The sequence below is a fragment of the Kryptolebias marmoratus genome, linkage group LG2, assembly GCF_001649575.2.
Source record: "Kryptolebias marmoratus isolate JLee-2015 linkage group LG2, ASM164957v2, whole genome shotgun sequence".
NCBI classification, from domain to species: domain Eukaryota; kingdom Metazoa; phylum Chordata; class Actinopteri; order Cyprinodontiformes; family Rivulidae; genus Kryptolebias; species Kryptolebias marmoratus.
The window spans coordinates 21,474,484-21,489,792 of record NC_051431.1 but is presented as its reverse complement, the minus strand read 5'-3'; the positions used below and the strand labels follow the sequence as shown (position 1 = coordinate 21,489,792).

General features: G+C 40.6%; 1 protein-coding gene across 5 annotated transcripts in view; it reads left to right on the top strand.

Moving 5' to 3' along the window:
• Nucleotides 1-15,309, top strand: part of LOC108238185 (galactosylgalactosylxylosylprotein 3-beta-glucuronosyltransferase 1) — a 104,707-nt gene that overhangs the window by 62,404 nt on the left and 26,994 nt on the right. The window contains exon 1 of one of the 5 annotated variants that reach the window (XM_017420113.3): nucleotides 13,766-13,829. The exons of the other annotated variants lie outside the window; for them this stretch is intronic. The gene's annotated coding sequence lies outside the window, so the exon portion shown is untranslated. Of the gene's footprint in view, nucleotides 1-13,765; nucleotides 13,830-15,309 lie in introns of those variants that run through there. 5 annotated transcript variants of the gene reach the window in all.

The window sequence follows — 15,309 nt, the reverse complement described above, 5'->3', positions numbered from 1 at the left end:
TCGGATGTTCGTCTGCAACCGATTAACCTTCGGAGTCAAGCCAATTCAGCATGGCCGCCACAGCTCAGTGACCTTAGGGAACACAAAAATGGCTGTAACTCAGTCGATTTTACAGCTGCTGAGCTCGGATTTGGTGTGGTAGTAGCTATAAAGTCATCCTCAACACAGGCTCAGAGCGCTATTCTTTGGTTGACGTCGTTGTGGCGTTAACTCTTACAGCCGACATTGTCTGTTAGCAAATTACCTCATGAACCATTGGACGGATTTTGCTGACACTTTTAGAAATGAATCATTGGTTAAGCATCTAGACTGATTTTGGGTGCCAACATGTTTCAACATGGCAGCCACAACTAATCTAACCTTTACCAACACAAACATATAGCTTACAGAAAGGTGATATTGAGGTATGCGGTAGGAGCTGCAAGCATTAGCACATCTTTCAAAATGTGTCTGAGGCAGCCATTTTGTAATACAAATGCAGAGGATGTGCATTCCTTCGAGGAATTTAAGGCCTTTAATTTTGCTTTTGTATCTAAACAGCATTTAAAACATCCCAAAGGAAGTTGATTGCCGTTTTCTGGTCTGTTACAGTTCTACTTCTCGATTGTGTAGTGCCCTCGATTTGTCCAGACGCCACTGCAGGTGGATTTGGACAAAATCGATGAGCTGAGAGGACTAAACGACGGCACAACTCACTCTGACTGAAAGCACCTCTTTTTTTTTTTTTTTTTTCCTTTTTCTTAGCGACCACTCAATGAGGCGCTCTACATTTTAAATGGAGCCATTATTTTCCGACGGACATCCAATTTTGGCGATACGTTGGCGCTACCGAGCGAGCGCAGGAGGAGAAATGAGTCACAACAGAAAACTAAAGAGGAACAATTTGTGTTTCGGGCAACAACTTCGAGCCGGAAGAAGCTAGGTTTGTATAAAGGTGCTAAATGACAAACGCACCGAGAGCGCTTTCCAGCTATGATTAGAAAAAAATGATTTGGTGAAAGGTTTGTGTCAAACTGGATCATGCAACCAGTTTAACATGCAGGTTAAAAAACAGTCTGTACTGTCACCAGTCTAATGCAGGAGAATTTGACTAATTTTAAGAAAATAATCTCTACTCTGTTACTAAGGGTCACGCTTTCATGGTAACAGTTAATGACAGCTATGACAACCAGAGGCTCAACATGACAAAAAGCCATTACAGTTCATGGTTTGTTGGATTTTGACTTTGTTGTGAAGAAAGAAACAGTAAAGAGAAATCACTACATCAGTGGAGATGCTGTGTAACAGTACATGTACTTTTTGCTAACCGCTTCAACAGTAAAGCAACAGAGGTAGCTTCTTTTTTTAAAGCACTCCACGCTAAAGCAAAGCAAGAACGAGTGTTTTGAATGATGAAAACGTGCCGTTTGTTTCTAATCAGCTGTGTGGAAAGGTTTCCCAAAGAGCCATGGCAGCTGTGGGCAGCGAGTAGCGGACGTATGGAAAGCTGAAAGGGTCATAATTTACCCACTCTGAACTGCGGCACACTATTAGTGAGACGCAGAAATGAAAAAAAACAGGGTTTTTTTTTAGCAGTTTTTTAGATTAAAGTCACAATGTTGAGAATGAAGTCAAAAAAATATTTCAAGTCAACATGAATGAGATATTTTATTTTGATTTTTAAAAGCTGAAATGACAGGAAATAAAGCTTTTTTATTGAGATTAAAAGAAGGAATCAAAAACAAAACAAGCGCTGGTGGAAATGCCTCCGAACGCCAAAAGCCTCGTGTAAATAAACACTGTCTGCATTTCAGACCAGATGAATAAAACAGTAAAAAAAAATGCTTGCTTTTAGTTTAAAACTTCATGATTTTACCAGTTGACGAATCCTTGTTCATGACCTGCGACTTTAAACCCTTCTCTCTAACGGAGGGGTGGGCAACCCTGGTCCTCGAGGGCCACTATCCTGCATGTTTTACTTGTTCCTCTGCTCCAACACACCTGATTTAAATCAATGGGTGATGAACAGGCTTCTGCAGAACATGAAGAGGGAATTTAACCACTGAATCAGGTGTGTTGGAGCAGGGAAACGAAGAAAACATGCAGGACAGTGGCTCTCCAGGACCAGGGTTGTCTACCCTTGCTCTAACGAGTGGTTTGTTTCTTCTCTCTGCTGCTGGGAGGGGGATTGTCTGTTTCTTGTTGTTAGACCAAATCAATGCCGAACTGCGACCCCAAAACACAGATACATACAGAAGTGTAATTTCTCTGCACTGCTGCACCTACATTTTTGTTTCATTTTTTTCCCCCCCTCCTACTTTGAGTTAGTCTCAGCCCTCAAGGCCACATTTGGAAGGCACAATAACGCGGAAGGTTTTCTCTAATCGAGATTTCCCAGCGCCGCGTATGTCCCGTACTTTCGAAGTGTGGGATTAATCGCGGGCTGACTTTTTCCACTCCCACTTCGGGAAATGGGAAACTCTATTTTCTGCTCAGCTGAGAGCGGCGTCACAGGAAGCAGCCGAGTGGTCAGCTTTGCCTTTTCACCATGAGAAAGAGCGCTGATTTTGCCCAGAATTTTCTCTTTGTTAAACCCCCCCTAAAGTTTCCAGGCCAATCAGCAGCACATTTTTCGTCCCCTAATGGCTCCGCTCCCCTGCAGGGGAACCGCTGCTGCAATCGCAAAATGTATTTATAAAAAAAAAAAAGAAAAAAAAAAGTAAATGTCTAAGCCCAAGTTGCATTTTTGTCAGCGTCTGCAGACCGAGTGTGAATGCAGGAGCAAAGAAAGGCGAAGATTAACACGCGTGTTGCAATTTTATCACAGAACGCAGTCAAAGCTGTGAGACTGACGACAAACAGCAACATTTGAATGTTTCGAGCTCCTCGGCAACTCTTCTCATTTGGATTGTGGAGCTGTTCAGGTGCAGAAACACTTGTGAAGAACAGAAGCAGGGTTTTTTCTTTCGAAGGGTAAGCCGTGCAGAGGTGCTTCATCGAGGATCTGATTGTTTTGTAAGTTTGAACGCGCCTAGAGCTTTACAAAAACCTGTCTCCGTCAGTCTAAATTGGGAGAAAAAAAAAAAAGGGGGGAGCTGATCAACAGGGGGGACGGTGAAAAACTGTCTCGCGCTGAAACTGAGGTAGTTCCCCCTAACACGGCGGCGTTAAAGTGAGAGAACAGGTCCGCGTCTTTGCCAAACGGCGGCGCCTCTCAATGTTTGCGACAAATCGAGTGTGAGGAAAGCAGGGAAAGCACCAACCTACCCAAGCTCACATTAGCAATCTGTTCTGCAAATTTCCAGAGACGATGAAGTTGTTAAAAACCCCACGCCAGCTACAACGTTGGTTTTTGTTCCAGCAGCAAATGTATCATCTTTATTTCCATTTAAGTGGGCTAACACCGAGACGTTTTGTGGCAAACACTGATATAGGAAGTTGGGAGCAACCTGTGCATAAATAGATCCAAACGCAATGAGGAGAAGCATAGTAACGATTTAAATATTTCACTGAAAGTACATATTTTTTTCCAGCCTGAGAAATGAAGCACATCACTTTAGTAAACAGTCTGACATTATTACACAATTACAGAGAGATGAACAATTTTTGCTACGTCAGTGACCTTTTCTCTTGCTTAACTTTTACATAACATCCGTCCAACATGGAATCGGTTTTAAAGGGCAAAGGGCCGGAGGGGTCAGGCAAACTTTAGTTGACGCATTCGTCAGGCTTCTAATGACTTGTTAACTCCAAGAGGTCACTTGAACGCTCCACTCTCATTAAACTGCCAGGATATTTCTTTCTTTACAGGTAAAAAAAAAAAGAGCAGGAGTTTAGAAAAACGAGGTGCCGCCCATTGTTTTCTAAGTGCTTCTTTGCATATTAATGACAGCTTATTGTGCTAAGAAAGATGGAAGAAACTAAAAGTTGCTTAATGTTTTGGACTAAGATCATCTTTTGTTAAGAAATGATGGCGTTGTAGCTATTTTGGTCAAACCTTGAAAATAACGTCATGCCCGATCTTACATGATATCGTGAGACGTCGCACTCAGAGTATGAGTTTTGAATGACTCTCAGCGACCACCACATCAAATTTTAGCTCAATATCGGTAAAACTGACTGAGTTATGGTCATTTTTTGTGGCCTCGAAGGCTCCAACAGGTAAGCAGTTGTAGAGAAACATCCATCGAAGTAGGTTACTGGTTCATGAGATATTTTGCTAACAGACAGACAGGGTTAAGTCCAATAACAAACCCAAATAGTGTTAAACAAAGCTCTCGGGACCAGGCAATAAATAGTAATAAAATCTAACTTGGATCTCCGGTGGAAAAACGCAAAGAAGAACTATTTGTCTTCCTTTATTTTGGAAATATTAGTGTGAATTCATACAGTGGAACAACAGATCAGAGGCTTTTTTTGTTGTTTTGGTTTCCATCTACATAAACATAAAAAAATGAAAATTAGGTTATAAAGTGTGATTTAAGTTATAAAGATCTCAGTTCAATAACTGAATTTTGATATTTTATTAAGGCTGAGTGGTACGTTGTAAGCTATAAAAACTGAGGGCTACAATATATCCACAATTAGTACTATTATAAGTATCATTATTAGTATTATTAGTATCATTATAATGTTAGTTCAGATTTGACTTGAGTCATTTCTCCAGAGCCCATTATTGTGTCTGTGTGACGCACGCTCACCTGAAGGCGAACAAAGTCATGCATCACAGCATACCTTTTCTCCCTCCTAATGGTGAACGGCCTGTAGCGCGGAGGAAACCCCGCTGTAAGATGTCACCGGACCATGAGATGAAGACTAAAGCATAGCTGAGTGGTCAGCACAGTTTCTATAATAAGCCTCCTCTGGGGCTGACACATTATACGTGGAAATGGCTTCAATTAGCCCATCCAGCTGTGAAGTCTGTGGCTTGGGACGGTTGGAAGTAGCAAAGTAAGAGAAGGAGGTTATTCACAGGACACAGGAGGCCCAATTATGTATATGCTCCAAGTTTGTTCTTCCACTGTAAAAGAAAATGTTCAAATTGCAGACATTGTCCTTCTGCCACATGTTTAGAAATACATTAAAAGTAGGTTAAAAGATGTTTTAACCGTTTTGTGTTTTTCACAATAAAAGCCTAAGTACCTGACAGGACTGTAATCAGTCCTCAGTCTTTAACCCTCTCAGGCTCAAATTAAGTTTTAGTAACAGGAAAAATCAGATATTTGGGGAATTATCATCTGAGTTTAATAAGGCTCATAAAATATGAATGTGGAGAAATTAGGTATATGCAATTCACTGTTGCAAATCTGCAACGTCTGCCTTGAGAGGGTTAAGTATAATGTCCCTTGACTCATGGTAGCAGTACATAGTACAGCACAGACACTTTAAAAAAAAAAAAAGCCAAAAATTACCACCTAGACAACAATTGGGTTTTGACAAAACAAGTGACAAAGCCCAGCCATCTTTGGAGCTCCACAGCTCAAACTTCCAAGTAGAAACATTGATCAAAGTCACAGAAAGTTGGATTTAATGCCACTGAATTGACATCCTTTATAGTTGTTGCACAGTTAGTTTGAATTTTATGAGTTTTTAGCACGAAATGTTCACCTTTAGAGCGTGTTCATGTCACACGGTAACTGCTGAGCTGTCCAAACTTTCCAACATCCCTATATCAGAATGTAGGCATTTCTGGTTCTTCCCTCAGGGTGTTTTTCACGGCTGTCGGACCTTCGGTTTCTCCTAAATTCCCCCCAGAACGAAGAAATGCGCACACCCAAACTCCCAATGACTTCCATTATATCTGAGCTCCAAATCTTTCTAATCAAAATAGGAAGTGAAGTGTCTTTTTTAACTTGTCATATCCCCTACATCAAACTATAGGCACATAAAAGTTTAAACATGTTCAGGACTTTTTAAAATCCGACTTAAAGTTTGTTTGAGGCTACCATTATTCTGCCTGTCTCATAAAAAGTGCTGACATTTGTAGATATGCATGCAATGATTACTTTCTGAGAGCTTCATTATGATCTGCCTAGTGGTTATTGAGATATTTTGCTGACAGACAGATAGGGTAGAAGCCAAAGGTTATTGCCAAAGTTTAGGACAAAGAAGTTTATTGGGATTATGTGTTGGGGATGACTCCTAGCTACTACCATCTGATTTTAGCTCAGTATCTAAGTTATAACCATTTTCAGCTGTAGATGTACGTCTAATGAACACTCTCCGAGGGTTTTATTAAACTCTGTCCAGTGGTTCACGGGGTATTTCGCTAACACTATGGACAAACACAGGCGGGCGATAATAAATCCAGCACGCTGGACTGAAAATAGCACCACCACTGTCAGTGCTGACACACCATCAGTCACTAACATTCTCTTTATCTCAGCAAAGTCACTGCTCCGCTGAGTCAGTGACACCTTGTGCGGCGAGCAGACACAGTGGCTGTGTCAACACTGTTCTGCCGGCGTCGTCTTTCTCTGCCCCCGGGACGCCGTCTCCCAACGCATTGCTGAACACAAGCAGAGTCAGAGGACAAATAATAATAGTAAGTGATAAGCAACGATTTGAGACGCCAACTCGCAGCAGATTATAATAGCTTAGGCCGAAATGTCAAAGGTGCCTTGTTCCTGCCGTTAGGGTGGAAACTGTGGCGGCATGCTGCTTTATTAGGCATGCATTCATTATCAATAGTTATTTGACATTTCACCACACAACTCTAAATGTCAGTGTTTTTATTGGGGGGGATTCGAGAAATACCATTGGTTTAAACGGAATGCGCCGAACGCGTGCCCGCATCTTCTTTAATGTCAGATTTGACAAAGTAATGGCAGGTAATCTTTGGAAACTGCTGCTAGGATCCAGTTTGGTACAACGCATTGCTACAAGAGACGAATGGTTTACACGGGCGTGACTTCTATCTTTGGCACATGAATTCAAGGACATCATTGTTCATGGCTGATTACTATTTTTAAATACCCTGGATAGTAAATGCGTCCATCCATTTTCAATGAAAGGTCGGGTCGCAGGGGATAATAAATACAGTACAGAATGATTCAAACATGTAGTATTGGGAAAATATAGTAATAACTAAAATATTTCAGACCATATTTTGAAGGAGGCCAATGCAGCTACCGCTTAAAGTTCCAACATACAGGAAGTTTCTGTAATAAAGCCTAACAGTAAACTGAGACCTCATTTTGTAAAAATCTGAGTTGACAAATGTAAAAACTGTATAAGAAGTAAGAAAACCAAGACCAGAGGAAATGCCAAAGCTGCTGCGAGTGGCTCGTTAGGGTCACCGTGGTAACCACACATCCCTGACTGCACTCGTAGTAAGACTGGCAGAAAGTCCATTTTGTGTCGAAAGTGTTTTACGTAGGAGATACAAGCTCAAAACCCCCGTCGCTTCTGGTTTCGAGGGGAACATTCTGAGCTCAGATACAACGGAAATCTATGAGAGTTTGGATGCACACATCTGAGAGAAAACGGCAAGACACACCGAGCGAAAAAAGACGTAACTGTCCAGATTTTGATGTATAAACTGTGCAAGAAGTTCAGACGGAAAGTTTGGAAGGTTTAGACAGAATGGCATCATCACACTCGAAGCTGAACATTTTTGTGGTGACAGGTTAGAAAATTATAAAACTTCAACCCAGATATTGCACAAACTGTAAGAGATAAGCCAGAAAGGGCCAGTTCAGTCATGTAAAATCCAACTTCCTGTGACCAGTTTAAAGACATCGCACACTATTACCACTTAGTGCTTTGCAATATTAAATGAAATATTAACACCTGAATAATAATGTGGGTGCTTGAATGGTTTTGCACTGGTTCCCTTAATGATGAACCAGCTCATTACTGACACTGTTAAAGCTGTTCTCTGGGACTATTATTGACACCATGTCCAAAGACAATACTAAAGACAAACTGTCTGAAGCAGTCAGAGAGTGCAAACCAGATCAGCACCAAAATGTAATCCACTGTTTTTTGTTCCAATCCCAACATTTCCTGAAAATTTCATCCAAATCCGTTCATCAGTTTTTACCTGATCTTTGCTGACAGACAGACAGACAGACAAACCAACGGACACAACTGAAAACAGAACTTCCTTGGTGGAGGAAACAAAAGGGTCACGTGTAGAAGCAGAGAGTAGTTTTTAACAAGGTGGTTACCTGTGAACTTGACCTTTGACCTCATGGACCTTGAAATCAACAGGCATCATCTTTGACCCATGAGGTGTCCAGCTGTGCGGTTCAGCATTCCTACATGACACTGCTGCAGAGTTAGAGCACTAGGTCAACTGTGATGTTGACCTTTGACCCCATGACCTTGAAATCAGTGATCGCCCTTGACCTAAGAAGTGTCCAACTGTGCAGTTAAATTTTCCTCCATTTCATGACTGCGTAGTTTGAGCGGAAGGTGTTCAGCTGTGGAGTTTAACTTTCCAGTTACACCATTACAGAGATAGAGCATGGACTGATCTGTGACTCTGACCTTTGACCGGATCACCTACCAAGATCTAATTTGTTACTTCTAGCATGTTTGACATTTCCTGAAAAATTTCATGAAAATCCATTTTTTTTGAGTAATCTTGTACACAGACAGAGAGACACTTCTGAAAACTTAGCCGAGGTTATTGGACAAGAACAGAGATGGGCGTGAGAAAAATTATGTCACATTTTTCTGCCTTTGCATCAGATATGCTGTATTTTAAAAATATCTTGTTAAACTAAAGAGAGGCTCCTATTTTTGACCCATCCGAGTCATCTTAGTCTATTGGTGCTCAGCTCACGAGGCACCTAGTATCTCAATATGTTACGTCTTAAACGTTTTTTTTTCCTTCTGTTTTCATCAATCTTTTAAGGAAGAAAGTAACAAATTATTTCCAAACAATTCCGTTTGTTTGCTGATGTAAAACCTTAATGATCCACTATCCCTTTCAGGAGAGCTTCTTCTCATCTTTTCATTTATTTTCTGTGTTTACACTAATTATTTCCCCGCTCAAACAAAACTCTCATCTCCACTGCACTCAATCAAATCCCCCAGGTTTAATTAGCATTAATCAGAAATATAATAGTATATATTTTCACTCCATGAGGGCGTGTAATTGGTGGATTTCAACATTGGGGGAATCTTTCATGAGAGAAATCCGTGGTCTAACCTCATTAAGGAGCTCGGAGCTCAGTCGAGTCGAGGATGTTGAAGTCGGAGAGGCGCCGCGCAGAGCTGAACACCTACACTCCCGCTCAGGAAGCAGCCTTTAATTAGCTAATGAATCAGGGAGCTCCCCCTGCCAACCTCTGACCTTCTGCTGAAGCATAATAAGCCTGTTCACACAGTGAGACATGGCATATGCAGTTGGATTCAACGCATTGGCCTCCACACCGAAACTGGTTTTAATGAGCCAAACATCGTCCCTTTGTTCGTATTGTTCGGAACGGCTGGGAGCAACAGGAGAAGAGTGGAAAAACGACCATGACCGGAAAGAACCCCGAAACTTTATTAATATTAATTATTACAGAATGAAAGATTTTCTGCAATGTTATGTTTAAATGAGTTACTATAACTCGTGAACCACCGGAGGGATTTTAATGACTTTTAGACTCAACCCAATTCAACATGGCCGTCCCAGCTGATCGGCCTCAGCTAAAACAGATATTGAACTAAATCCGGTGTGGTAGTAGCAGACAGTCATCCTCGACGACTACCCCGAGTGCTAACACAGATGTGGCAGGATCGCATGAGATGGTGTAGACCAGGGGTGTCAGACTCCAGGCCTCCAGGGCCGCTATCCTGGGAGTTTTAGGTTTTTCTGCCCAACACACCTGATTCAAATGGTTTAATTACCTCCTCACTAAATCATCAAATTCTCCAGGAGCATGACAACAAGTCATCCATTTAAACCAGGTGTTTTAAAGCAAGAACACATCTAAAACATGCAGGAGAGTGGACTCAGAGGAATGGAGTTTGACACCTGTGGTGCAGAACGTCATCTTCAAGGTTTGACCTGGAACAGGTTTAATTTCATCTCCTCTCATCATAGGATGTTCTTAAGTTTCAAACTCTGGCATGAACGGTGGCGGGTGATATGCATTCCTCAAAGGAATCTTAAAATTCTTATTTTGGTTGACATACTGGGTGAGAATCTAAAACTTTAACAGGAGGGATTTAGAGGTCTCTTTCTCCTCTCTCTGCGAAACTCAAAATACACTCAAAGCCATAATAACAATAATAATAATAAAAACAGTAGATAAATGATATAAATCAACACAGTTCAAACATCCTCGTAAGTAAAGACCTTGAAAATACTGAATTGAATATATAATAAAAAATGGTGCTGAGATTTATTGCTTATTGTTAGACAAAAATCCATCTTTCTATCTATTTTTAATGGGAGCCTTTAAACAAATGTAAACACTGACACTGAGAATATATAAAAACTTAGAAGACATTTTCAAACCAGAGAAAAGGGCGGAGAGAATGCTGAGAGCTGAATGACTGCCGGAGTTTGGTAAATAAGCTAAACTTCATTTTATTTTTTATTTTTTTAAGAGAGTTAAAACAAGTGGAACAGAAGCTGAGATGAGCAAAACGTGAAAGCTATATTAGCAACACTGTAGCTAAAAGCGTGAATTAGCAAAACAATAGTTAAAGGCTAAAACGAGCAAAACTGTAAAAAAAAAAAAAACTTTGCAAAAATGGTTATTAAAAGTTAAAATTAAAAGATCAAATGAACAAAACTGGGTAGCACTTTAAAATAACTATACCTTATTTAACCTTATTTAATTATTCATAAATGGTTAATTAACCCTATAAGGGTGATTCATATTTAATAAACTATATATTAACACATTTATTAATGTTTTATCCATGAAGACTTATTACATCCAAAACCAACATACTCAATGTTTATTCGTGCTTAATAATTCATGAGTTAACTTTTCTATATACTGTGTGTATATGTATGTAATGGTTATATAAATGTCCTTTCACACCATGTGTTAGGCATGTATTATTAGTTAGAGAAAGTTTGAATTAACTATATACTCATCCTGCAGTTCATTAATAATTAAGACAGTCTTTTTGTCAACCCTTCTAAAGTGAAGACTATTTATGCTTTATTAGGTATTTGTTAATGTAGACAAAACCCTGAAGGGCCACAAGAGCCTTAGCTAAAATGAGCAAAATTGTACTTAAAGGCTAATCATTTGATGTACATCTACAACTGATTGGAGCAAATCTGATTCACGATGGCGACAACCCAGTCAGTTTTGCAGATATTTAGCTCAGGTTTGGTGTGGTAGTAGCTGAGAGTCGTCCCCACCACATGCTCAGAGCGCCAACTGGTTGGACAGGATCTTTGTTTAAAGCTTTGGATGCAAGATGGCGGGCGATTTGCACGCCTTGAAGGACTGCTGCTTTCATTCATCTGTGTGTATTATCCAAACTAGGACATTTCCTTCATTTTTCATTTTTCATTTGAAAAATAGTAGCTCCAAAAGATGCAAGAAAGGTGGGAATATATGAGTTTAAACTTGCAAAATGTCGACATGAAGAGTACTTAAACACACCCCTGAACATATATTTTTAAAAAGTTCCTTTTTGCTATAAAGCGAATAAAAAACAAGGTATGAAAACAAGACCCCAGGCATAAAATATACATTTCAAACCCTGATGGAAAAATGTTTGGCCTAAAGTCTGTTTTTTATGAACCCCCTCTGAAAGTTCTCCAAAGGCTGTCATTTGATTTTGTGCAAACAAACGTCCTACTGCAGGACTGATGTGCTTTATTACTCATTTTTAACACAAAGGTCCTGGAGCAGTTTTTTTTTTTTATTTATAGCATAACCACACCTCCAATGATAGCAAAGTGAATTCTCAGCAGCAGTGAATGTGTTATTTCCTTGGTGTTGCATTAAAAAAAAAATCCCTTTTGGCGACGAGGGCTTATAATGAAAAAACAAGCAAAATAAGAAAAAACACATGCAGGCTCAAAATAACTTCACTTTCTTTACAATATTGACCTGGTCCGGAAATATAATTTTTTTCAGTTTTTTTATTCTTAACATGGAAAGTAATACACCAAAAAATGATTTTATTGTATGACACTGAACACACCCCCTGGTATAACCCATGTTTCTGAGTTATATCCTGTTAATTCATGCTTTAAATGTTCCTTACTTTAACTTTTTTTTTCCTCTGATTTAGTCGGTTTCCTCACACTTTTGGTTCCCATTTTATGCTTTTTCAAAGTACTTAATATTAGGCATTAAAAAGTACAGGGTTAAGATCCTTACAACAGAAAAAACTGCTGCTGTGTTTTACCAAAAAGTAAAGAAATAAGAAATTGTGTTCATGTGCACAACCCCGACCCTTGCAAAGAAACTACGTGAATTTATTTGTTGTTTTTTTTGTGTGTGATCCACTGTGGAAAATCACGTGACCGCACGTGATGGAATGAACATGTTAAAAATGTTCTAAAATGCCACAGAAAACGTGCAAAACGTGATCCAAGTGTTCATTTAACATGGCTTCTCAGGTGAAAACCTACTGAGGCTCAGCGGATGTTATCTGGCTGCTCATTTCTGTAAGCTTTAAGTTTGGGTGTGAAGCTAACGTCTGCAGCAAGAAGGTGTATTTTATAAAGACAAGACCGGCGTTGAAAGTGCATTGTATTGTTGGGAGTGACATCGATCAAAATGTCCAAAAGAAACTTAATTATAATGAAAAAAGAAGCTTATATTTAAATCAAAAAGTCAGAAACAGTTTCTGGAGAAGTAAAAACTTTAGAATTGCTTATAGATAAAAAAAGAAATTTTACACAGTTGATCCATATTATTTTAAGTTAAGGTTCTTGTTAGCATACTTAGCTACTTTTGGATACTGCTATTTGTTTATATTTACCATTGCTTGCTAATTTGGTCGTTTTTTTGTTTCGGAAATTTGCCTGTCTGCACTGTAAATAATGCATAAACTGAAGTTTAGCGGGCGGCTAAACAGTTCATTTTCCTTTACAACCGACCGAAACGCGCATTCTCTTCCCAACACAGTGCAGTAAAAACACCGTATCCACACCGCCTGTTACTCCTGTCAGTCTGCGTCGTCTCCCTGAAACGACATCTCTCTGATCGGAGTCAACCCGGCAGGTCCGGGTCTAATTGGCGACCTCTGTTGTTGTTGCCCGAGCTGCTGTGAGGCTCAGTTGGGCCAGCATTAAGTAGGTTCATTTTTCTTCCGGGTCCAGCGTTGGGAAAGAGCCCTGGGTTGAGCTGGATCATAAATTAGTTATGATAGGTCGGGGGGGGGGGACAGCGCCGGAGTATTCTCTTGCGGTTATCAGCAGAGAGCAACCTGCCAGGGCGAAGGGGAGGAGGGGGCGCGTCGGCCCTTTTAAATCTTTCACCAGCGCTGAGGCAGCCAGATCCACACATGAACCGGAGCCATCAATCAGAGGCCCGGTGCTAATGGGTTATTTAAGTTTTCTGGAAATAAAACAGCCACGCTTAGCTAAATCAAGCACGGGAAACGGCACGGGCTGACGCACACTTGGGCTAATTTTTGCATCAAACGCCACTTAAATTGATTAGGCTCATGAAGAAAGAAAACATGGCTGACTTTAGGTCCTCTGCTGCCCAAAGCCCTTTATTCATCGCGTTTAAGACATCTCCTAATTACTTGTGTCCGGTTTGTTGAACCTGGAACGGTCCGGTTGTGTACACCGTCGCTGCGTTCCTTTCCCCGGGGAAGTCGCAGAGCAGTTGTCACCCCTGCACTTTCTATTATTAGCCTCTTTCGGTGCAGTCGTTCGCTTCGCGCGGAGAGGATCAGATGTAGAAGAGAATCCGTGACAGGTGGGAATTCATTTTAAAAAAGTTGCTCAAAACTACCGGGACGTTTGACCTTTTGTTTCTGTGCAAAGGGCGTTACGCACGATCTTGTGCGGCATGGCACGACCCCGCGAGACGTGTTAGTAGTCAGAATATCTTTGGTGAACGACTGTCAGCTACTACCACAACAAAGGTTGCTTAGCTGTGGCAGCCATCTTGAATCGGGTTAAGTCCAAAGGTTTATCATTTTTAGATGTACGTACAATCATTAGTTTTTAGGAGTTTCATTAAAAACCTTCAAGTGGATCGGGAGATATTTGGCTAACAGACAGACGGAGTTGACTCTCGCTGTTGATGACAAAATTTCAAAACGAAATCTTGCGTAATCCATTAGCGCTCAGAGTATAAGTTGGGCACCACTCTCAGCTACCACCAGACCACATTCTAGCTCAGTATCTGTAAAATTGACTGTGTTATAGCTATTTTGGTGTTTCCTGAGGTCTATTAGCTGTGGCAGCCATCTTGAAGGGGGCTGACTCCAAACATTAATCAGTTGTAGATGTGCATCCAGTGATTACTCTCTGAGAGTTTCATTAAAATCCGTCCATTGTTTCATGAGATGTTTTGCTAACAGACAGACGAGCAAACACACATATACAGACGCTGGCAAAAACATCGTCACTGCTTTGCCTTCGGCAGTGATACAATCACAGCCAAGGGAGATGGGGAAAGGTATTGGGAGAGGAAACAATAATTTAGAGAGACCTATAAAGTATTATTGAAATGTTAGAACATCAGAACAGTTGCCAGCAGCTCAGTGTTTCAAATTAACAATGCAAAATCGTTTCGCCCTCTGTCCATACATGGGATTAGTCAGCCTTTTATGAAAAAAAAGAAAAAAAAAGAAAAGAAAACAGCAGAAAATATGAGTTTCACACATTTTTTTTTTAAGGAAAAAGATTCATGCAGCTCTCAACTACATCAAAGTTTCCTCTTTTTTAATCTAATGTTATTGGAGGGGTGGGGGAGGGGGGTTGTACCGTTTGAAAGAAATGAGGTAAACGAGCCAGCAGATCCAGCCAGAGTCCCCTAATATCCACACAGTAGTGTCACCGCTGTCAGCGCCGGAACACAAACAGGAGCAAGGTCGCTCCACGAGCGCGAGCGAGGTTCAGATAATTATTAAAGTGACGTTGTTGTCCAATTACGTAATGACTCTGCGGGGCTTAGAACTAGAGTCCGTATCTCGCAGCCACTTCTTCTCCTCGGAAATAGATCATCTGTGTAGCATTAGTTTGCGTCACGCAGCCAAAAGCCTGTACGCTGATTAAAACTTGAGTGCGTTTTAGACGTCACAGGAGTTATCTTGTCCTCTAAAGGCACTTTTTCTTTTCTTTGCGATCCTCAGAATGTGCGGGGCTGTGCGTTTGTTTTTCCTTCCCCTGCGTTCACTTTGTGATGTTTCTTTGCTGCCTCTGCTCTTAGCTGGGTTGGAAACACTGTT